Source organism: Cyprinodon variegatus, unplaced genomic scaffold (genome assembly GCF_000732505.1).
Source record: "Cyprinodon variegatus isolate N-32 unplaced genomic scaffold, C_variegatus-1.0 Scaffold301, whole genome shotgun sequence".
Lineage (NCBI taxonomy): Eukaryota > Metazoa > Chordata > Actinopteri > Cyprinodontiformes > Cyprinodontidae > Cyprinodon > Cyprinodon variegatus.
In genome coordinates, this window is record NW_015150754.1 from 212,885 (window position 1) to 225,066 (window position 12,182).

Consider the following 12,182-nt stretch of genomic DNA (forward strand, 5'->3'; position numbering starts at 1 on the left):
TTATCATCTTCTTTAATGTAAGTCACAAGGAGAAAAGGCCTAACACTTGTAGAATGGAAAGATAATAGGCAGCCTACATAGACAGAATGGCAGTCACTATTATCATGGACTGGATTTTATACAATCCTGGCAACATACATTTTATGTATGTTGCCAGGCTGAATTAGATGCCACAACCACACTTAAAATTGACACTTGATAATGTCCCGATCGTTCTAATAGTTCTCTCTAATTCTCAGTAATAACATGAAGTTATTGATTTTGCAGGATTTGCTCCTCCTGGCTGAGCATGTGGTCATAGTTGACACTCACTTGTATCAATCCCTCCCTCTACTGATGATGTGTAAGCAAGTAGATGCACAAGAAGTTTGCCCAAGCTATAAAGGCCTACTGTGTTTATCATTTAATTTTTCATAATCATTCTGCGGTTGTGTTGTGTTGCAAAAGCCTCAGCACTGATTTTGTATCATTTTCTCTAACTGGCATAGAATAAAAAGAGTTAAAATTTAGTACAGCTGTTTTTATTACTCTGCAGCAGCACTAACATGGTTATACACAATATTTCACAATATCTTGCAACAACAAAATTTTTACCCCACTGTTTGAAAACACTCCATACAACATATAAAAATCCACAGACTTAATTTCAAATATCCGGCACTTGAGCCTGGCACCTGGCGAAACCAAGGTTTCTTTCAATGTAACCTCTTTCTTAAACTTCTTTCCAACATCAGAGGAAGTGAACACAGGACACAACTGGAGCATAACTAATCTGTAGGACCACTGTACAACCTTACTAGATGTGTGACTTGTTGAACATCTGTGTCTTTCAAAAATAGAGTTAACTTTTAACACAACATAAACGTGAATTTTAAACCCAAGAAAATACTTACTGGTGTTAGGTTTAAAATATGACGGATTCATTCCAAAGAGAAAACAATCAAACATCTGAACGCTCTTGTTCATATTGTCCTGTTCAGGAAGGACTTCTGAGACTCCTATGGGATAAGCCAAAAAAAAAAACTGCACAGATGCTCTGGGCAAGATTCAGCTGTGCACTTTCACCTCAAGAGCAAAAGACACAAAGAACACACTTTTGACGAGCAAAATGTTGCGTTTGCGGACAGAGAGGACATCTACTGTAGTTTGAAACAGGAGAGAAAGAAACTATCTTTCTTGAAATAATAGAGGGGAAGAATTCAGCTTCCAAACATATACAACTCTGAGCTGGAATTAAATACAAAGAAATTACACAAGCATGTTGCTCATCACGATTCAAATGACCAGACACAAAACCCTTACAAAATAGACTCCTACAACCAAGGAGCATAATGATTAGATCATTGATTTGCATCTGACTTGGAGTGTGCTTTGGACGATGGTCCTCCAGTTGCCTAAAAATATTACCATTACAACTACAGGTTGCTCGAGTCAAAGGTTTTATCAGGAAAAACAAAGCTCCATTTGCCTCTGAAATGGACCTGCTATGTGAAGGAGCGTAGATGTAAAGTCTTGTTTTAAACAAAAAGATTAATCTAAAATTTGCTAGAAAGAGTCCCCTGAGGACAGGAGCTTTACAGGACTCAAAAATGTTTTTCTTCTGTCAAAAAATACCATGAATTTAAAACTAATACAATTCCACATCCATGTATGTAATATGTTCCCAAGGCAGAAACACTTGTCTGTTAAAACCAAAGATTCCTTCCTATGGCTCTTAAGGTTTGTTTTCTTAGTGGGCACAGTGTGTGTCTGTTTCTCAACTTACCATTTAATCTCCCCTGACAATTTCTGATGCAGCTTCTTACGTCCTTTTCACTGCTTGTCTGCATCCTATGCTGTGGCTGCTTTCTTCCTGTCTTCATCGACACCAAGACCTGCATTTTTGCTTTCTCTCAAAGAAACAGAGGTCTCGAGGAGGGATTGGAAGAGCAGACTTTTGCTTCCTCTTCGATTTATTATTTCCCCTCTCTCAACTTCTTTTTGAGAAAAAGTTCCAAAATGCCTTTTTACTTCCTGCACTGTGTCTTATCTGACAACAAGAAAAGAGACACACAAACATTCTTATTGTACCTGTAAAAGCTTTAGCAGAGGCAAAATCCAAGATGTGAATCTTTTCTGTTTTTTTTTTTTTTTTTTACTGTGCCTTGCAAATTTAGACAAAAACTGCAAAAATATTCAGGTTGTAATGTTACCATCAAAATCAAAGCCACAGGTCTATTTTATGTGAATGACCAGCAACATGCAATTCATAACTTTGAAATAAAAGGGGAAAAAGCTGTTGTACTTACTCTAACGGCCATAAACAAAGTTCTTCTTAACCAATCTAAATAGATTTAGCTTTCATGGGGCAAGATTTATTATGAACCTTCGATGCCAAGAGCGTATTACAGGATTTTCTTTGGCTCAGAGTAGTCATAGTCCTATGGTCTTTTTAAGTTGCCATCTAATTACTTCAAATAAAAAGCATTCCATGCCCTCCTAACAACACCTTGTACTAAATACTCTGGTTAAATTTATGTTAACAAACAGATGGAATTATTTTTTTCTGGGATGTAAAATAAACCTCACATGCGTTCTACAGTTCTTTTCCCTTTTGTAAACCACGTCTTATAGAGCTCCACTTCCTGTTGCTGCTCTTATTGTGGTGGGGCCACTCTAAGAATGACAGCAGCTTGGCGTGTCCGACTGCTCTATGGCTACAGCCCACACTTCTTCAACCTACTCCTCGCTGTGGCGTCCGTTTTTTATGGAATAACTTCCTAAGTATTAAAACTTCTGCATATTTAAGTCTATGGTTACCTTTATCATAAATTATTCAATTTGATTGCATCCCATATACTGGTGGATATTCTTCCAAGCAATGTTTCTAATCATCTACTCATAGGTTTTTTCAGTGCTGTTCCATCATCTGCCACTGTCATCATCTGTCCATTGGATGGAGAGCTGTTAGAAACCTACCACCGCTACATAGTGGTAGGTACGGGTTGATCTTTCAATGGACAATATCAACTGAAAACCGGAACTAACTGAAAATGAGATTTGAAAAGGGAAAAAAATATCCCTTTGATAGAACTCTGAGACAAAAATAAGAACTCCAAACTGAACCGAAACCTCTAAAATGAACCACTGTTTTTTTTGTTATGTTTTCTGAAATTATATCTGTTAATTCTATAGCATATTTTTTCTAATACACACACATCTGATGTTCTTTCGCAGTCAGTGCTGCACTAGCTAAATAGTGTCATACTTTGCACCTGTTTTCTGTGTTATTTAGAGAAGTAGCTCATGAAGAAGTGGTATGTGCATCTCTGGGAAAAAACAAAAAAATGGAAACACCACATCCACAGTGAGAAATGGATGAGAGCTATGTATATATATATATATATATATATATATATATATATATATATATATATATATATATATATATATATATATATTTTATATATATGTATATTGATTATTTAAATAATCGTCAACTACTATAGTAATCAATTAGTCATTAATAAGTGCATTTGATAAAAAAGAAACATTTTCATCCATCAATATGCTCTATCCCAGTATGTAAAATGATACGACTGGCATAAAATCAAATACAAACTGCATAAAAACAAAACATAACATAAAAACAAAACAACAAGCCGGTCCCATCTAGAAGTAATCAGAGAAAATGACAGACAAAGTGTGCTCCTGATGTCCAGTCTGCTCTGTAGCTTTGTTTTGGTCGCTGTAACCGCAGAAAATCCCGCTTAACAAAGATAGGATATTATAGATAGGATGCGTCTTGAACCGAATTAACCTGTGTCAAGAGGCACAGATGCACTGACTGATGTAATTGGGAGATATACACCGTATATATACATATATATCGGTCCGCGGCCCGGTGGTTGGGGACCGCTGCTCTATCCAACAGTCCTCAAGTGGACAAGTTTTATTTTCACCTGATTTAATTTCAGAGAAAAAACTCTTCTTTAAGGAACCTTTAGCTAACCGATTATTAATTGATTAAATTAAACACTGTTCAACAGATCAACAGATTAATTGATTTGGAAAATGATTGTTAGTTGCAGCCCTACAGTATGTACACGCACAGATACACATCTACAGTATAAATATATATATATAGATATATATACAGTATATGTATATTATATATTATATTATATATGAAAGACGTACATTTATATATTTATGTTCGTGATTTGCGATTTATTTTACTGGCAGCTGATCTTTAAAGGAAGGGTATGTAAACTTTCAAGCACGACTGTATTTATACTTTTAGATGGTACCCAATAGGACTCTGTACAGACATATTAGATGTGTTAATTTCAGAGACAGATTACTAAATGAAAACTAACTTAACTTGCATAATGTGAATATGGAACCCAATACTGCTTGAATGAAAGCCTTGCGCCTCTATACAATGAAATAAGAAATTCTCAATTACTCTTCGCTCCTTATTACAAGATGAATGTCTTCTAATATGCAACGCTGCAGAGGTATTTTTGTAAACTGAGAAGTCAATTTCCTGAGTTGTCAGGTTGCAAAACAAGGACCAAATAAGCAGTGTCACATTGCATCAGATTGCATGTTTATCAGCTGGGGAAGCTAGAGATGAACAAAAAGCCATGCAGTGACAGAGATGGGGAAAGAGAGTGAACACTGGCCGACTGGAGATGCTTTCTTTTTTTCCCTCCTTCTTTCCCATAATGAGGTGGGGAAAGAGTCACTCTGAATTGAGTTAATAAAAAGTTATTCATCTTCAACATGGCACCCGCAAAAACAGAAGTGGGTTTGCCCTTGGGCTAATCTTCAGGCCTTCCAGAGACAGCTAATCCATCAGACGACTATTTAGTCTGCATACTGCAAACTTCCTAGACCTCCCAACGAAGCAGTGAGGGAAGGGGAGAGAGAGGAAGAGAGATAGAGAAAGAAAATGAGGGAATAGGTAGTGAATGACTTGGACGGAATGATGGAGAGAACAAAATATTGAGAGAAAGTAGAAGGGAAAGGGAAGGTGAGGAGTGTCTGGCTACTCGTCCACCCTTGATTTATGATGTTTTGGAAGTCAAACTATTTTGAATTAATGGGCGGAAATTGGTGAAAGCGACTGGTGGTTGCATCCATGTCCACAAACTCCTTGTGGCTGTAGGTCATTTTCCGCAATCATCAATAACTAGGTGGATTTGAAGGTTTGAAATTACTTTGAAATTACATCAGTATCAGGGCATACAGAGCAATGATTTATGTTTAGCAAAAGGGTCAGACAGATTTTTAAATTAAAGGTTTGCAGTTGTTTGACCTTCCCTAACAAACAGCTCGTTGTTGTACAGAAGCTAGTCAGCAAGTATATCAAGGATACATACATCAACAGCTGATGAATCTGAAAATTTGGTTCTTTCGAGGCAACTGACAGCTTGCAAATATATAAAAAAAACATTTTTTCCTCCTTGATTTTCTCCTTAGGGTCACTTGGCAAACATTCATTATATCTGACTAAGCACAGACAAGGTCACGTAACAAATTCACTGGAGTTGCAGAGAGGCTTTTCTGTCAGCATATTGAAGAAAACCTCTTTGACAAATTGTCTTTGAACTCTGATAAAAGTACATAACCAAAGCTCATGCTTTTTGTTTCACATTTCCTCAGGCATTGTGCATCCTCTCCTGTGCATGCCTGGAATTTCTCCTGGTACTTCAGTTTCCTGCCACAGACCAAAAACATCTGTTTTTGGTTCAGTAGCTATCCTTAATTGCTCTTTGGCCAGAGTATATGCATGTAATGTGGTCTACCCCCTTTGTCTCTGTGTTGGTCTCTAATGGTCAATGGGGGAAGGCATGGTAAATGGTGCCCTGTGATTTTGACTGCTATAGTAAGTTGAACTAAGTACATGAAGAGCTAGATGAAAAGATAAAAAATGTGTTATGCAACAACTGCAGCAAAATGTATTTGTTGATAATGCCTCGAATTCAATAAAAACTAAGATCTGTGTTCTGGGGAGCAAGGAAAAGCAAGATGGGTGGTAAATAAATGACAAATGTGTTGCAGCAACATGTCTGCACCACACATGGATCACATCAAAACAGAACATGGATTGCTAATTTAAACACAGAAAACAAATGATATACAAATATTGAAGAAATACTGAGTTTTTTCAGCAGACATACAACTACATTATATAAAACTAATTTTAGCAAGTTATCAGTGCTTAGCTTGCCATTAGCTTCAACTATTAATGTAATAATTAACTAGAGTTTCCACAGTAAGTTACCAAATATCCATGTGCGTTTATCTCACTGATTTCCTCTGGAATACTGCAAAATGCAGCACTCTCTAGTGCAGTTTATTCCTTCTCCATTTTTTACCTATAAATTTTGGTCTCTCTCACTCTGCTTTTTTTCCCCAAGTACTTGCTCAGACACACCACAGCAGGGCTCAGGTGTGCTACCTCACAGGTGCTCCGGGGGATAAAAACTGTGATTTTCACAGTATTTATACCTTCATGACGATAGACGACAGTAACATTTTCTGTATTTATATACTTTACCAAAAAGGCTAATTTATTTTTAACCATACACTTTCAGTGTGTAGGTTACAATAAGTAATACATATATGATATTTCATATTTTAGTTGAGCATTGGCTTGTAAGGCAAATAACATGAACTCATGGTGAACTGTTTTGCTGTCATGAGTCCCTCTAGCTTTTCTAATAAATGGAAACTGATAGTGGTGACCTGGAACACACTTTTCCCTGTGAGTGCGAACACAGGTAAAAGTAAATAGGAAATGTCCGTTATGAACAGATAAAATCCTTTGTGGCAAACAGAGTTTTTCTTTTGCTAATCTAGAAAGGAGGTATTTACACAAGGCTGTGAATACAGTTAGTTTAAAAGCTAAGGCACCTTAGAGCTAGGGGCTCTGGGACTTTGGTGTGCGTGTGTTGCATCAATTTGTAAGAAAATTTCTTCACCAGTTCTTCTACTATGTTCGATTAAAATCTAGTTCCATTCTTATTTGTTTTATTGTGATTCAGCTGTAGGAACTACAGGATCGCAGCAGAGATTAGGAGAATTACGGATGTAGAAACAACTATAAAGATGTGAAATACTTTTTAATATAGTCAGGACATTATCAACTGTATTCCAATAACCCATGGGGCTATGCTTTTATTATGTGCACAACTTTAAGACACGCCAAGATTCCTATCTACAAATCACAATCAGAAAGCAAATAAAGTGCGAATATCAACCTTCATGCCTGTGGAAATTCTCAGTCATCCAGGTCATGGTAACCACAAAACAGACTTAAATCAAAGGCCAGATGGACTTTTGTCAACTACATCAATTGACTATCATACAGCTTTCTGTCATCGCAGGTTTATTGGGGATTGCTACCTGTATGCAGCAGTCACTGGGCCAAAGGGCTATACAATTTCTTTAGAGCTTGGCAACATGACTTGAGAAAATGGGCTCCAGTTAAAAGATATTTTATTTCTATTCAGCCACTTTTTAAGCCCTGTTGCACCATGGTCTGTATCTAAATTAAATCTCTCACTTTGGTTTTATGCTTGAATATTTTTTTTTTTTTTACTAGTTATATCGTTCATTTTTTTCATTACATGGCTCCCTTTTTTCTTTAGTGATTTTCAGTTCTGCTTTGTGTCTTCTTTTAGGTTTATGTACTTTACTCAACTGTTAACATTCACCCTTTAGTTTTTCTAGATTTGTTAGTGTCTACTATGGTTCCTTATAACTTTATTTCTGTAGTATTCAGAATTTTCCTCAGCACTTTTGTTCAGATCCTCACAGAGCTTGACTGAACACCTCCCTAGCAAAAAACCCCAACCAATCCTCATTCTCCTGTTAGTTTGCTTTGTTCTTACAATCTGTTTTTCATTTTCTCTTGTTGTTATTGTTAATTTTTTGTCAGTTTATTTAATAAATATTTTTCCATTAACATAAGACTGCCTTCCTCCTTAAAGTTCTTAGCAGTGTTTCTGTTGAACTGAAATGCAGGTTTTAAGCAAATTTTTACAATAAAAAAAAAGAAAATGCTAATTTGTGGTGCTTCTGTTAGGTTTAAAGCAAATTAACCCACTATGAGAAAGCATGAATTCGTCATACGTCGTGGTTCACATTATATTGCCACTTATGGTTGTAATTAACAGAAATTAGAGGTTGCATTCTAGAGTAGCATCTCATGATGTTTTGCTGCAGAATTAGAAATGCTCAGAAAAATTATCAAAAGTTACCAGTTGATTCTTTTCTTTTTTTCGTCAAGGTAAACATTTCCACTGCTTGTTGAGAATGCAGTAAGGTATGTAAAGATTGTGAGGTCATGCACCAATAAGGCAACAGCTATCATGAATAACCTAATGTAAGGTTTAAATTCAAATCTTTCTGCCAGTTTTTCCTGGATTCCTCATCTGCTAACTTTAGTGACCTCAAGAATTCAAAAATTCTGTTTTATTTCATGTGTCTTAAATATAGCCAAAAAGTTGAAACAATAGTTGTATTTATGAACAGCTCAAAAAGGTAAGAGAGATTCACAGAAACATTATTTTAAATTTAACCTCTCAATTCCATTTGAAGTGGAAGCGGTGTGTATGCAGCACAGTACTGTAGCTCTGGCAGGCAGTTGCAGCTGATCGCAGCAATTCCTCTCTGAGAATAGGTGGATGTTCTATTTTTGCTGCTTTGCTGCTTCAAATCCACATCAATATGGAGTAAACATGGAGTAGAGCTGATCGTTCAGGCAGAAGGTCAGTTGTTCAAAGGCAAATTCTGTAATTAAAAGATGGTTTGTTAACACTTTAAATAACGTTTCCTGGATTTTTATGCAATAAAAGAAATAAGATTAGATAGTTAATCAACAGCCATAAGAAATATGACTATTAAATTGAAAGAATAGCCCCCCAAAACGATTTATTTAAACTCACTTAAACATGATCGAAAACAAATAATGCTATTCAGTTTCACTTAAGATTTCTTTAGTAAAATGGAAGATAGTTTCAAAAATTAAACGTATTAAATGTCAGATACTGTCAAATTTGTAACTAGATAGGACAGAATCAGCTTAGGTTGTAAAAAACTGATTAACTAAATCATAGCTTTAGCAGAGAGAAAAAATTATAAGTACAACTTTTAAAAACGTTCAGAAGACTTGATACAAAATAAAGTGAGAAAGAGATAGACGGTGGGCAGAACTGAAGTATGACAGCAAGAAAAGAAAAGCCAGAAAAAAATATTGAATGGACGCAGGGAGACAAATGAAACCACAGACCAGGTGTGACATGAGAATCAGAAAGTATAAAAGAAAGAATAATATAACTACACTAAGGATAGGGGAAAAAAAACAAGATCTAGCTGCAAGAAAGAAAGACAAGAAACTCTTAAAGTCTTAGGTTGTAAGTGATGCGCTGTTACCAGCAACCTACCTGAAAAACAGTATAATTTAGCAAACAAGGCCCATGGTTAAATTTTTTGCTTGTTGCTTTTTGGACATATCAATTACAATTCATGTGTATATCAAGTCAACAACATGCTGTCCAGTTAAAAAAAAAAAAGAAATGAAATACACTTTGTGTTCTGACACATGGCTGACAAATCATTATGACCCTTTTCAACAATTTTAGCTAAATGTGTCCCTCTGTTAAACTGTACAAAACCCAGTTCATGACAAATTGGCTGCCTGTTCCCATTTTCCCTTTTATAAAGACAAAGCTTCTTCAGAGTAAGAAATATATGGGAGGAATGGAACCGTTAGGGTAGCCAAAAGTAAAATAGAATAAAAGCTAAGGCATTGTTGAAATTTGAAGCTCTTGATAGAAAGTTTTCATAATACAAGTGACAATTTAAAATGATTTGTGGAGCACTTTGTTTACTCCCTCTGTGGCGTTTATATTTTGGTTTCACTTCCAGAGTTAATAGCTGTATTTTACTTATTTAAACTAAAGGCAACAAGCAAATTTATATTAACACACAAAACAGATCATTGCAATAAAATAAAAATGAATATGAAAAGTATTGGTGACTGTTTTTTTGTTTTGTTTGTTTGTTTTTTTTGCCTTTTAACTATCAATGTTTGATGTTTACATTTCAGAAATGTGGCCCTCACATTCAGAGACCTCCCCCCATATATTATGAGAGAAACCTTTATCTTCAAAACTAATTTGTAACAGGATTTCTGTAGAAATTTGTTTTGTCAAAACATAACTTTTCCTTCATGTTTATCCCTGATGGAGTTGCGAGGGGTGCTGGTGCCTACTGTATCTCCAGCTGTCAGTGGGGGAGGTGGGGTGTGTTCGATCCAAATTCTTTAATAGGACTACATTAAATAGAAAATAGGATGTAGGTATAGTTCTAGTTTAAAGCTAAATATGCCTCAGATTATGCGTCATTTTGTCTTAAAGTGGATTTCAGATGTGTATAACAGACAAAATTCCACAATTATTATGTGATTTATTAATGTCTAAAAACAACATTGTCTGGGATATTTGAAAAGATTAACATGTTTTAATCCAAACTATTCAATTGTGGCTTTGGATACAGATTTGGGGTCATTATTCAGACTAAATCTTTGAAGCCTACAACAGGTTTTTATCTGGGACTGTATCCAAATTCTTCTTTCTTCCTGTGAACTCTGACCTCTTCCCCTGTTCTCCCTAATGAAAATCGGCATGATGCTACCAAAACCTAATTTTACTTTGGGAACAACATCTCTAATATGATGTATAATGTGGTTACATTTCTGTCTTTTCTCACCAGATTACATTCTGTCACATATGCCCATGGACTGTAGTTAATAAATATTTCATTTCAGAAGCCAGTTGACTTAATGAGATTTTATTTTACCTAGGGGCTAATTCAGACATATAAATTCAGACATATAAAAAAAAACACATATGTGAAACTGATATTCAGTGATGCCAAATAAAGGACACCAAATTGCATATGCAATAACTCGGCGTGTTGCGGGCGATCTATAAAAATTCCTTTGCAAATATTAAGATATGCCAACTGGTTTGGTTCAGCCCCACTATAATAGATGGATAGCATGTGCTAAGGGCAGTTTCAGGGTGGACAAAAGGCTGTAAAAATGAGATTCAGTCATATTATTTTTAGTACACTTAACATAAGCATCCGTTCTTAAAGTGCTTTGCACAACAGTAAAAAATAAAATTTCTAAAAAGACGTGAGATTAAAGTTTAACACAACAAATGACAAACATGAGAAAGTTGTCTTTATCTGCTGATTGATATCAATGTTTATTTTACATTTCTGATATCTACGAATTATTTTCTTTCAATTTCACAGATTTAGACTCCTTTGTGTTCACACTAGAATTCCAATACAGTATATTTAATTATTTATTTTTATTTTTTTTATTTTTAACAAACTAAACTCTTATAGTCATAACAAAGTAAGTGTGTATTTTGTCGGTAAAAGTATTTTAACTTCTCAATTATCCAGTCTCTATTTGATTTTAAACTTTAAATTTTCATAAATAAGTAAATCTACATTCAGGACTACAATCCACATAGTACATTACAACATTCAGTCAAGGAAGAAAGAGGAAATGGAAATAAAGCACATTTTGGCACTAATGCTTAAAGCAGAGCATAACCACAGGGAGAGCTTTTTGGGAGTTGCATCAGTTTTGCAGGTGAGAAATCAAACACTCTACCTATAATAAAACATAGTGGGAACTCTGTCATTTTGTGTAAGTGTTTCATTGCCTCTACCCCTGGATACATTTATTATATCAAAGGAAGAATCAAATCAAAAGCTTGCTGAAGGCAAAGTATGTTACCTACTGTCAAAAGGATAGGTTTGAAGTAAAGAGCTTTGGTTTATAAGAAGAAAGCAAACATTGAACTAAACCAGAAATGGATAGCAATTGGATTTTAGAGTGACGCTTTTAAGTGGTCCAGCAATCACTGATTACAAAAAAAAAAAAACAAGAAAAGAAAAAAAAGAACAAGAACTGGTCTCGTCAATAATATACAGAGAGACTTGATACCTGCTTTAGAAAGAATACTCCCTGCATATCACACTCACTCCATGTTAGTGGTTTGAGAAAATTTAAAAAGGTGGACCAACAACACCTTTTCATTAAATAATATACATTCTAAGACCTATATATATATATATATATATATATATATATATATATATATATA